The sequence below is a fragment of the Hylobates moloch genome, unplaced genomic scaffold, assembly GCF_009828535.3.
Source record: "Hylobates moloch isolate HMO894 unplaced genomic scaffold, HMol_V3 SCAFFOLD_4, whole genome shotgun sequence".
NCBI classification, from domain to species: Eukaryota; Metazoa; Chordata; class Mammalia; order Primates; family Hylobatidae; genus Hylobates; species Hylobates moloch.
The window spans coordinates 83,152,067-83,164,558 of NW_026652279.1; the positions used below are offsets into that span (position 1 = coordinate 83,152,067).

At 35.6% G+C, this 12,492-nt stretch overlaps 1 protein-coding gene across 1 annotated transcript in view; it reads left to right on the forward strand.

The window, feature by feature from the left end:
- Nucleotides 1-841: 841 nt before the first annotated feature.
- Nucleotides 842-12,492, forward strand: part of TRPC4 (transient receptor potential cation channel subfamily C member 4) — a 236,363-nt gene continuing 224,712 nt past the window's right edge. The window contains exon 1 of the mRNA XM_032150422.2: nt 842-970. The gene's annotated coding sequence lies outside the window, so the exon portion shown is untranslated. The remainder of the gene's footprint in view (nt 971-12,492) is intronic.

The following is a 12,492-nucleotide window of genomic DNA, read 5'->3' on the forward strand; positions in this document are numbered from 1 at the left end:
TTGGAAAGACCAAGCTGGGTGGGGGGTGGTTGGAAGCCTGTGGCTCCTCATTTATTCATTGCGGCTGTTTTGATTGTTGACACTAGTGGCGAGCCGCATCTTCCAGCTCTTGCAAGGGAAGTCTGACACCTTGAGGACAGGAGAGGGGGTGCCAGGCGCCCAGAGGAGCGGGAGTGGGAGAAGCTTGGAGAGTTGCAGGGGGCTACTTCTTCCAGTCCGGCGGCGGGCCTCATGGGTGCCTGTTTACCGGGCTGGGAGCAGGGCGTTCAAAAGCTGGGTGTCGGAACGCACTGAAATCCAACACGCCTGCAGAGACCGCCCTAAGCCCGGAGATGTGTCTGGCTTGCATCCAGGACCACAGGGTGGATTCTCGCCACCGACTCGGCTGGATGACGGCCGGCTGGTGGTGAGCTCCCCTGCCCACTGGCTGACCTCAAGCTGTTGGCCCCGGTAGGTGGAGGCTATTCGAGGGGGGACGAGCTGGGGACGCGGCGTCAGCTCCTGTCAGCGCGCGGGTCTCCTCCACCTCCGGGCAGTGTGGTGCGTGGGACGCGCATCTTCCCGGACTGTCCCTTTCCAGCGCGGTCTGTGCGGACCCCGAGCCCGGCAGCCGCCAGGGACGGAGGGCGGGGTGCCTTTCTCCGGGCTCATCCTCTGTCAGCCGTGGGAACTCTTAACTTTATCCAGAGGGATCGGTGCGGGCGGGGGTGGGAGAGGTTCTTACCTCCCCCTCCCGGGCCGCCCCTCCCCCGCCTCCCACGGCTTCGCTTTCAGAGCATCCTCCCTCCGCCCAGTTCGATGCCAGCTGCGTGGGCTCCAGCTTCGTTCGTTTTCCTTGGAATGCTCCAAAACTCGGCAGCGACTAAGGGAATTCCACTGGAATTTGCCGGGCGTGCTGTCACCCAGCAGGGCACCCGCGCCGTCCGTCCTCGGATCCCGTCACTTCGGCCCGAAGATTGCAACTTTGCAGGTAAAGAGGATGTCGCCTCGGAGCTCCGTTCCACCGGAGCTGCACCGCGCCTCCTTTCTGGGATCCCGGTTAAGTTTCCTAAGCTGCCTGGGAAGCCGGCTCTCTTCTGGGAGGCGGACATCCCCGGGGGGTTAGGAGTTCAAAAGGTTTCTCTTCAAGGCTCAGGAGAAAAACCTGTGAAGCTTTCGGTGCTTGACTCGGGCTGAGCAGGAGTTCGGGGGTGCTCCTCAGTCTTCCACCGCACGCGGCTTTAACGCAGGGGAGAGGGCGAGGAGTGAACCCCCGGTGTGACTTACATGGTAAACAAAAGAGCTGCAGCCACGCCGTGGTGCTGGGGAATGTGGCCGTTTTTAGCCTTTTATGCATTTGGGGAAAATGGAGATCTCGGGGGCACCTGGGTGCATATAAGTGAGGCCTTAGCTCTCCGTCACTTAAAGTAGGGTCACGAAGGAAGGAAAGTGATCAATATTCTACCGATCGATTACATTCTGCGTCGTTTTCATTCTCTGTCCAGAAACAGAAACACTTTTATCTGTGTTGCCCTACCCAGGCTAGTGATTCCGAGTTCGCCTGGCAACCGAGATTCCAATGAAGCCAAGGAAGCCAATGAGCCGGTTTGCTACTTGGTTAAATCACTGGGATTCACCGCACAACTTGTTGTTCCAGCTGTGAAGTCAGCTGTCTTTTGTGACTAGAGACAAGAGAGTACTGGAAAGGCATCGAGGGTTTAGGAGAGCTGAGGAAAGAGATCTCTTATCTTGTCTGCCTGCATCCACTATGCTGTATCCACTATGGTGTATCCCTGTTCACATGGCTTCTTAGGGAGGCCCTTCCCAGTGAAATTCCATAGCTGTAAAATGCAGCAAGTTGCTTAAGGAGTAAGCACCAAGCCAAAGGAGTAGGAGGAGACAGAAGGAAGCTTTAGTTGTTTTATTAAAAAAAAAAAAAAAGACAGACTTGTAAAACTTTTTCAGTTTTAATAAAACACCGCCTCTCAGAGCTCATATAATTTCTTCCTTTCCTTTCACAGTACATAATTACAGCACAAAGAATATTACAAATTCTTTAAGAAAAAGGTTTACTGGAGGGTTTTTTGGTTTGGGGTGTTTTTTGGTAAAACTCTAAATTAGACATTGAGAGTAAGAGTGGGTGGAGATGTTAAAATGTTGAAATCTTCATCATTGTGTTGGGTTTGCTATTTAAAATTATATTCGTAACGCCTACCTTTATTCACCTGGACACTATTGTCCAGAAAACATCCTCCTTAAATGTTTAAGGGGAAAAAAAAAAGCAGTAAGATCAATTTCAATTTACTCGCTTACTGGTCATTCTGAAAGATATATGAGTTGGAATAGATTTTCATTACTTATAACCTTTAAAATTTTGTAATTGTTATATTATTTATTTTTCTGTTGCACTTATTTCCAAAAGGTCAAGATAAAACTGCATAAAAAAGTCTATGACAGAGTTAAAGTTCTCTTTGAATTTGATAGCTATTTTAGTTATTAAACCAGTAAGAGACCAAATAACTTTTCATATAAAATAACCTTAATCAATTCATACTATGTATTAATAGGAAATAACAGAAGCAATCCTTATATTCTTTCTCATTAGAGGAAATTTTAATGTCTTATTCTATACACACATTTCAAACTAACTTTCTAACTTATGCTCCATGGAGAACTACAGCCATCTATAGGACTGAAAAGTTATCTGTTTCAACATCCTCATTTAGGAATCCAAAGCTAAATAAATATTAAAAAACAACAACTTATGTTTATAAACTATTACATCATTTTAATTGGTAAGGAATCTGGAATTTAGATTGGCTATTTTTCAATATTTGGATGGCTGTGTCTATCATTATTTTTGTGAACTAGATGTTATTAAAAACTTCCATGTAATAACTAAGCTTAGAAAAATTGCTGTTTCTGAACTGTAGATGAAAGATAGAAACAATGACAACCATTATTTTTAATTTTTCTTTTATGATTTCAAAGTAATAAACGTATCTAGTCAAATGCTATCAGCATATTCTGTGGTAAACATAATTACATTTGTATTGAAACATAATAGCCCCCTTTAAGATGCACTGATTTTAATCCCACTGAATTAAAACTACTTTTAAATGTATATTTTTGGAAATAGTCTGTTATATTTTTATACCTTCATGTTTAATTGCCAGGATTATTTATGGCAATTCAGATGATCAGCATTATATTTAGCAGCTGAAAACCGAAATAATTTCTCTTTTCTGATCGATGTATGTATTGGAACAAAAATAAAAATATGCACACATTTGTTCAAATAGTAAGTATTGTAACTATCAGTGCTTAAAGTTAGTATAGATATATAAGTAAAGACAGATATATGATAAATACTAAGCAGTAGCTAGAACTATAAAATTAAGGACTGAATATTTTATGAAAATATAATTGTTGCATTTTTGAAAATAATGTCAGGTAAAGGGAAAATACAATAAACTATTAAATTTTCCTTTTTCCAAAACCATCATTGCCATATAGCTTGTGAAATCAAATTCTAATGTGCACTTTGACTTTAGAAATTGAATTGCCTGGACTTGATTGGAACCAGTGTTATTGACCTCTTTAATGCCTATGGAAACCCCACCATGATTATTTGGTTCTCATTAAAAATGAGGTTGAGGAGACAGCTCAAAATAAAAACTTTGCCTTTTCACCGAATTTATACCCTATACCCCCCCAAAAAAATAAACATTAAAACTGGTTCGATTCAACCCAAATTTAATTAGGAATTTGTTTCTATCTAGTTACAATGAAGAGTTGATTTAGAACTATCTTCCTCCCGTGGTTTCTATTTCTAACCCGTCCAGAGGCATTGACACCGCAGTATCTTAAGAGATTTGAGGATATTTTGATCAGGGATATAATATCATGGCTGTGTCTTTTTAATCAGCACAAATATAGACCTAATTTTTGAGAACATCAGTATTGTCAAAATAACTTTATGATGCAAAAAATACATTTAGGGAAAGACACCATTTATTTGAGAAACTGAAAATTAAAGGCATGCACATTGAAAATGTATTAATTCAAAACCATGTGGTTTCATGTACTATTTAGCAAATTAAGTGATGTATTTAAATGTTTAAAAAATCTAAATGACCCTCCTGAAAGTTGTTTTATTTTAATAGAATAAGAAAGAAATAGTTTCAGAACTTGATCTACTATTGTAACTAAACTATGTAATAATGTAATATCCTATTAATATTAGTGTAGGTTTTATCTCTCTTTTTAAAAATATAGCAGCATCATAAAATAATGACTTCTTGAGAGACACTAAGTGACACATGGACACAGTGTTACATATTAAATTAGAAATGTTAATTAAAACATTAATTTAAAAATATGCCTTGATAGCTTTATCTAGCACACTGCATTCTTTTTGAGAGACAGTGAAATTAAATGAATCAGATATTCATTCATTATATTCTGTCTGTGGTTTGCTGTTAGATTTTGAAATATGTTGAAAAATTACTTCAAGCAAATACTATCAAGAGTTGAAATTTACCTGAAACAGGACATATTGTGAAAAAAAAAGAGGAAAAATGGGCCAATATTTATCAGAATTTAATGTACACTTGGCACTATGCAAGAAACTTTGAAAAAGAAAGCTATTTTTCATTGTTATCTTAACATCTACCTTGAAACTGAAGTATTATTATCACATTTTAACAACCCAAGAAAAATGAAATGTATGAAAATCACAAAATTGCTTTGTGGGAATGCAGGATTTGAAGTATATCAAATTTTACGATCCGGTACTACGTCTACCTGATGGTAAAGACTACACTCTTTTTACTTAATTCTTGCGGTTTCTAAAATACAATCAATAATCTTTTAACAAGTTTCATAAATTCATTTTTTCAGCTATTTATTTCTTGAATTTCAAAAATATTATAACATTGGAACATAAACAACTGTCCCCATCATGGGGATAGAATTTGAAACAATAGTCTGTTAAAGTTCCATCAGTTTTGAAGCAGAGCAAGAGATAAGCTACTTATCTTGAGCAGGATGATCTCAAAATACTTCCTTTCTTTTTCTTAAATATAAATCTAATACACGTAAAAAGAAAAAAAGTTTGTTTTTATGAACAAGTTCAAGATTATAACTTTTTAGACTCATGAGCTTATAATTTATAAATAAAAAGTTATCATTCTAACCTTTTGACCATCTGTAAGCTGGTAATAGAATGTCTTTATTAAAAAAAGGTCATGCTAGGACATGTTAGGTTTATACTACATCTTATCAATGTTATGTAAAATTTCTAGACAAGTGTATTCGTTTTAGTTTTACCTGAAATTTTAATTTTCTAATTATTTTAATGTCCCTTGGTATTTGAGAGGAGCTCTCATTCATGCATCCCAAAAGACATCGATTAGCTGAATTTGTCATGATATTTACTAAACGTATATATGCATTTGCGCTGACAGGATTGTGTCCAAAACCTATTGACATTGTGGTTGAAGGAATAATTTCTTTTAATATATGTAATACCATTACAAAAATTATCACTAAAATCTTATCCATTCAGTAGATATTTGTTGAATATTAGTAAATGAATAATTGAATCAATAGATGAATGGCACACACATAAGCTTTTCATTTTTGTTGCATTTTCCGGCAAAGCTCCCTCTGTCTAGAATAACTTCTACCTTTTTGTTTCTGTAAAAATATTCTTCAGGCACTAAAGCCTGGTTAGTGCCTAGTTAGTGCCTAGTTAAATCCAATATGACCATCTCCTTGAAAGTTTCCTTCATTTCTCCAGATGTCCCAAGTATAAATACAAGCAAAGAGCTTGTTATATTCTGTCTTGCAGGTTGGCAAAGGTCTGTCTCCAGATCTAGACAGTATACTTTTTAAAGAAAACCGGAGGATTTTCAAGACTGTGTGAGTTTGTAACTGAATTAGAATGCCATAAATACTATGCTTCATAATTGACATAATTAATGTATTTTATACTTTCATAATACTGTACTTTTGGCTAAATTTTTAGCATATTTTTATATAATGATGCCAATTGTGATAATGTTGCACTTATACAATATATTGAGTACCGTATTATTTCTTATGTTACAAAAATAATTTACCCACCATTATTCAATAAACTTAACTTTCAGTCAGCTACTTACTCTATAATGCTTATTTTTATAGGATTTATATAACCAGTTATTAATGTGTTTCAGTTAAGTGGTACTGTGCCAGAATTCTTAAAAGAGGGCTTTTGTTCCATTACACTATGAGAGGAGTAGTTAGAGTTGAAAGAGGACAGATACAAGTGTTTCTCAGGAATGCTTACTGAACTAAAGAAAGCCAGAGACTTCTTTGGAGTGATATTTGGAAATTAAGTTGAGAGTGAATTTCAAAGACTTGACAATACATGATGTCCCATTGTGGGTGGCATGATGGATTTTTTTTTTAATTCTTTTCATTCTACTTTATTGACAATAGTTTTTACAAATCAGATTATGAAAAGTGTTCAGATACTCTGCTACATTTTTAATGCATTTCATCTCTAAATGATAGTGGAGAAATAACACAGTCTGCATACCAGGATCATAGTTCATAACACATTGTAATTTTTATTTTCACAGAATTAGTATAATAGTGCTGACTATGTACTTTTTGAATAGATGAGTGAAATAAATGAATGCATAGATGATTGAATTGGTCTGTCGTCAGCTGCTACACTCAACCTGTTTAATTTAATACACTGTTCATTCAAATAGCTGATCATACACCAATTTGAATCTCCAAAAATACAATGGAGGGATGAGAGGACAGGCATAGTGTACATGGAGTGAAAAACAGAGAATCTATCATGATTTATGTACAATCATCTCCACCATTTATGACAGCATGAGTTTCTTTTTATGTAAAGATCTTTTTCATTCTAAGGTAAAGTGAAGCTGCATGTCCTGAATCACACTGAGGTCACACTTTAAGTGAATGCTCTTTTGTGGTAGTTGCAGTTTGACAAGCAGAGTTGGGTCTTCTCTAATTTTATCTAGAGCCCAATATGTACAGGAATATAATACATATGTGTATACAACATATATATATGTATGTGTAAACACACAAACATATATGTAATAACAGTAAATAACAAGTAATAAAGAGTGGGAGACTGCTTCTGAGTGTGAGACACAAATTATCATCAAATAGTGTAGAGTAACCCATATATGACCACAGGATTTGTTTGTGAATATGTCAGTGTCCCTATAAAGTTGTTAGATTTGCAATGAATGACGTGGAAGATCATCTTATTTAAAAGTATGTTTCTAAGTAGGCCCCCTAAATCTTTCTATAAGATCATGCAGTCATACATCAAATACGTCCTGAGAAAGGCATCATTAGGCAATTTCATCATTGCACGAACATCACGGAGTGTACTTACACAAACCTAGATGGTAGGGCTTACTACATACCTAGGCTATATGGAATAGCCTATTGCTCCTAGGCTACAAACCTGTGTAGCATGCTACTGTAGTGATTACTGTGGGCAATTGTAAATATACAATGGTAGATATTTGTGTATTTAAACATAGAAAAAGTACAGTAAAAATACAGTATTATAATCTTATGGGCCCACCATCCTGTATGTAGTTCATTGTTGCCCAAAATGTTGTTATGTGATGCATGACTGTGTATTTCTCTGTCTACACATATGCACACATACACACACACACACACACACAAGCACACACTTTACTGAGGTCTTAATACATAACAGTCACTCGGCTAGATTCTGAGGATACAGAGATGAATAAGACATATTTTCCTTTTTCTTTAATATTTTAAGCAAAGTTTGTTTATAAGCTTCTTATCATACTCCAGTGTCCTATATTATCTAAAACATATTTGGCAACCTTATTTTCTCCTGATCCTTTCCCATGACGACTGTGAACTCATTAAATAAATAACATAAATCATATTACAATGAGTAGAATCTATACTTGACATTTAAAAGACAAAACAAAACAAAACAAAAACTTTGGGCCATGGTGAAATAAATCTAAATATATCCTTTTTGCCACTAATTACTGTTTTCCATAAGAGTAGGACTTAAGTTTTTTGACTGTAAATCCATGTTAAATTTAAATAGCATTATTGACACTATTGAAAACAGTGTTTTCCTTTTATACATAGATATTACCAAATTGCCATTCACAGGCTATGTATTTTAAGAGGTAAGTTGTTTGCCAAAGTCTGGTTGGATTTTTGGTGTTACAGTCACATGTTACCCTACACCACATGGAACCAAGGAGGCAAACCTAAGAAGGCACTTTTATAGTTAGGGATATAATGACCTGGATTCTCACCACCCTACCCCTTTCTCTAGAGACAGTAGAGACTTTGGCTTAAGAGATTCTTAGAAGGTCAGATCAATGTTAGAGAAATCTAGGAGTACTCAGGGCCCACTGTTAGTGTTTTCCCATGGGCTCCTCTGTCTACAGCTACGTCTATTGAAAACCTAGAAATAGACTACCTTTCTCATGGCCTTTTGTCTTGAAAGCAAAGAAAGGACTGGACTAGATACATTCATCTTTAAAAAAAAAAAAAAAAACATTATTGGAACCTTGGAACCTGCATTCCTAGGACTACTAATGGTACCAGAATGTTTTGCTTTCTGAGGGTTATCATGCAAAATAATTAGAGTGCCTACCTCTAAGCATCTGAGAACCTCTAAAATAAAGGACAAAGAACATTTAAAGATATGTCCCTTTGCATGTGCTGTATAAAAAGAGATGTTGGCACTGGGGAAAGTGTTACTTGCTTATCTGTTTCATTTTAACCTCACGGCTTAACATTTTGATTTGTAATGTGCAAGCTACTTGGAGCTGAACTGCACATTTTCATTTAGCACTCCAGCACGTTCTTGGAACAAAGTGAACCAGCAAATGATTTTGCCCTTTCATGAATAAAGGAAGCTTTAATAAATAACATTTCATTATAACAGTATTTATGATAAATATTTTTCCATCATATAAAAATGTCAACAATTTTAACGTGAAGAATAAGAACTGCTTTGCATTCTATTGTATTTAGCAATGAACCACTAAAACCAGAACTTAAAGCAGAACTTACTGGTATACTTAAGTACTTTCTTACCAGTTACTACCTTGCTGTAATTGAAATATTGTATATAATTAAAAAGTGAAAATTGCTCATTTTTAGATTAATAGTTAATGGCAATAATTATTGGCAACATCAAGTGCAAAAGATATGTTTTTAAATTGTAACATTTTAGCCTCTGATTTTTTAAAAATGTAAATATCTACAAAGTAAATATACAATCCAATTGAGAAAAAGTAAACAAATCGAGCACTTGCAATGATCAATTTTTGAATAACTTAGTATATCTGAAGCATATAACCTAATTCATTTCAGTTTATCTAAATGAAGTTTTTTAAAACATAATCTACTTTCTTATAATGCTTCTGGTTTTGAGAGTCAAAGTGAGATCTTTTCATCTTTGATATATAAAAGGATTATTGTCAAATATTTAATGTGATTAATGAGACTCTCTACTCATAAAATACACTGGAATTCAGTTGATTTTAGAAGTGTTTCAGGTTCTGCCTGAAATTCATCTGGATTATTTTAAATATAATGAAATAGATACATAAGTAAACCGAAGACAGCGACTGCTCAAAGGGTTTCACACACCCTTTGTTTCTTCAATAGTATATGCTGCTAGCACTCCATCAGTCCTACAAATGGGAATTTTCAATTGTCTAATTGGACCTGGGATTGGAGGCTTATGACAGAGGAGCTGCCATATATGAATTCACATTCCCTGCTGCCTCAACCATAGTAGGGTACTTCCATAGGTAGGTGGTGCATATGGTGAACATCCATATTTATGCACATTTATAAAATTGTGGTAAGGTCATGTTTTCATGGTGAGATGGAATTACAACCTTGATTGAATTATGCCTTCTGATGAAATCCCATTATTGATTTCTTTGTTCTCCATAGGTTGGATATAGACATTTCTTCCTAGCCTATTTAAGAAAGTTTTACATGAAGAAAGGCGTAAACAAAAAGATTTTAAGAAAGGAGATTTCACGTTATTATATTGTCCCTTTGTGTAAAGAAAAGGCACATTGAATTTAGTCTATTGTGCTTCAGAAAAATGATCTATTGTTCTATTAGGGCATTAGGAAGATAATATCATTACATGGTTGGTGGTGGGGTTGAGTGTTTTATACTAAAATGAGTGCTCAATATAATCCTAAGGAAAAGTATTAAAGATATTCACCATACGAATATTTTCAAATGTCCTGTCTAAAATAGCAAAATACTTGATATATTACTGATGTCGTTAATCACCATTAATAGTTTATTTAAAAACAGTTTTAACATTTTAATTTTAATTCATGCAATAAGTACTTTCAGTTCATTTTTCTAAACTCTTAGCAGCATGGTATTTTGAAAGCGTTTGCTAGTTGCCAGAAATATAAGTGTAAGACAAAACAATGCAAAATATTTATCAGTATGTTTGATGAGCTATTTTTGTCTTTACTTCTTACCCTAAAGTAAGTTGAAATAAATTGGAGGATGGTATGCTTATCTTTTAAAATATATAATTTCTATGCACCAGCACATGTGCATGGGGGTGGGGGTGGGGAGCCTGAGCAGGATAGATGATTTTTTGTTTTATCAGAAGTAATGGTTAGTATGTTTTATTTTCTATTTTAGTTTTATTTTTAATTTTTATAATCACAGATATCACAGATGTTTTTCTAGATGACATCTATTCCTTCTAGTACCAACATGTATCTTCACAGATTAAGAGTTCTCTTTAGTATATGTTTCAGTGCGAGTATGTTGACAATGAATTTTTTATTTTTGTGTGATTGAAATGTTTTTCTTTTAACCTCACTTTTAAAGTTACTTTCATTAGCTACAGTATTCTAGGTTGGAAATTCATTTTATTTCAGAACTTTCAAAATGCTGTTAAATTGACTTTCAACTTCTACCATTTCTGTTGAGAAGTGAGTTGTGAGTCTGATGATGCTCTTTGAGGTTAATGTGTGTTTTCTTTTTGCTGTTTTTATGTTTTCTCTTACTATTTTATTATCAGCAGTCATCCAATTATGTGTCTAGATGGTGTCCTTTTATTTCTACTGTTTGACATTTGGACCATTTTTAAAGCATGGCTTCCTGTCTTTCACTACTTTTAGAAAAATTTTGGTCACTGTCTCTTTAGATATAGCTTTGACCTTCATTTTTTCTCTTCTTAAGACCTCCAAATAAAGATGTATGTAGCTTTTCACACTATGTCATGTTCTAGTAAACTTTACTTTTTCTTTTAATGCTTTTTCCATTTATTTTTGTTCTCTGTGTTGTAATCTGTATATTTTATTTACAGCTCTCTCTTCCCATTTATGAATCCTCTTTTTTCACCATGTCCTATCTGTAAACAGATTTATTTATTCATTTTGTATTTTTTTATTTTTAATTTTTTGGGTAGTTAGTAGGTCTATGTATTTATGGGGTACATGAGATATTTTGATGCAGGCATGCAGTCAGTAATAATCACATCATGGAAAATGGGGCGTCTGTTCACTTGACCATTTATCTTTCATGTTACAAATCACCCATTTATGCCCTTTTAGTTATTTTTAAATGTAAAATTAAATTAGTTTGACTTTAGTCACCCTGTTGTGATATCAAATACTACATATTATTCATTCTTTCAAGCTATTTTTTGTGCTCATTAACCGTCCCCACTCCCTTTCAACCCCTACTACCCATACCAGCCTCTGGTAATCATCCTTCTACTCTTTATCTCCATGTGTTCAATTGTTTTGATTTTTATATCCCACAATTACGTGAGAACATGTAACACTTGTGTTTCCGAGCGTTCACTTAACATAATGACCTCCAGTTCCATCCAAGTTGTTGCAAATAACAGGATCTCATTCTTTTTTATAGCTGAATAGTACTTCATTGTTTATATGTACTACATTTTCTTTATCCATTCATCTGTTGACGGATACTTAGGTTGCTTACAAATTTTGACTATTGTGAAAAGTACTAAAACAAACATGGGAGTGTAGATATCTCTTCGATATACTAATATGTTTTATTTTGGGTATATACCCTGCAGTGGGATTGCTGGAATTGCTGGATCATACAGCAGGTCCATTTTTAGTTTTTTGAGGAATCTCCAAAGTGTTTTTCATTGTGGTTCTATTAATGTACATTGTTCCCACCAACAATGTGTGAGGGTTCCCTTTTCTCCATATCTTCTCTAGCATTTGTTATTGTCTGCCTTTTGAACAGAAGCCTTTTTTTTTTTTTTTTGAGACAGAGTCTCGCTCTGTCACCCAGGCTGGAGTGCAGGGGCGCGATCTCGGCTCACTGCAAGCTCCGCCTTCCGGATTCCAGCCATTCTCCTGCCTCAGCCTCTCCGAGTAGCTGGGACTACAGGCGCCCGCCATCACGCCCGGCTAATTTTTTTGTGTG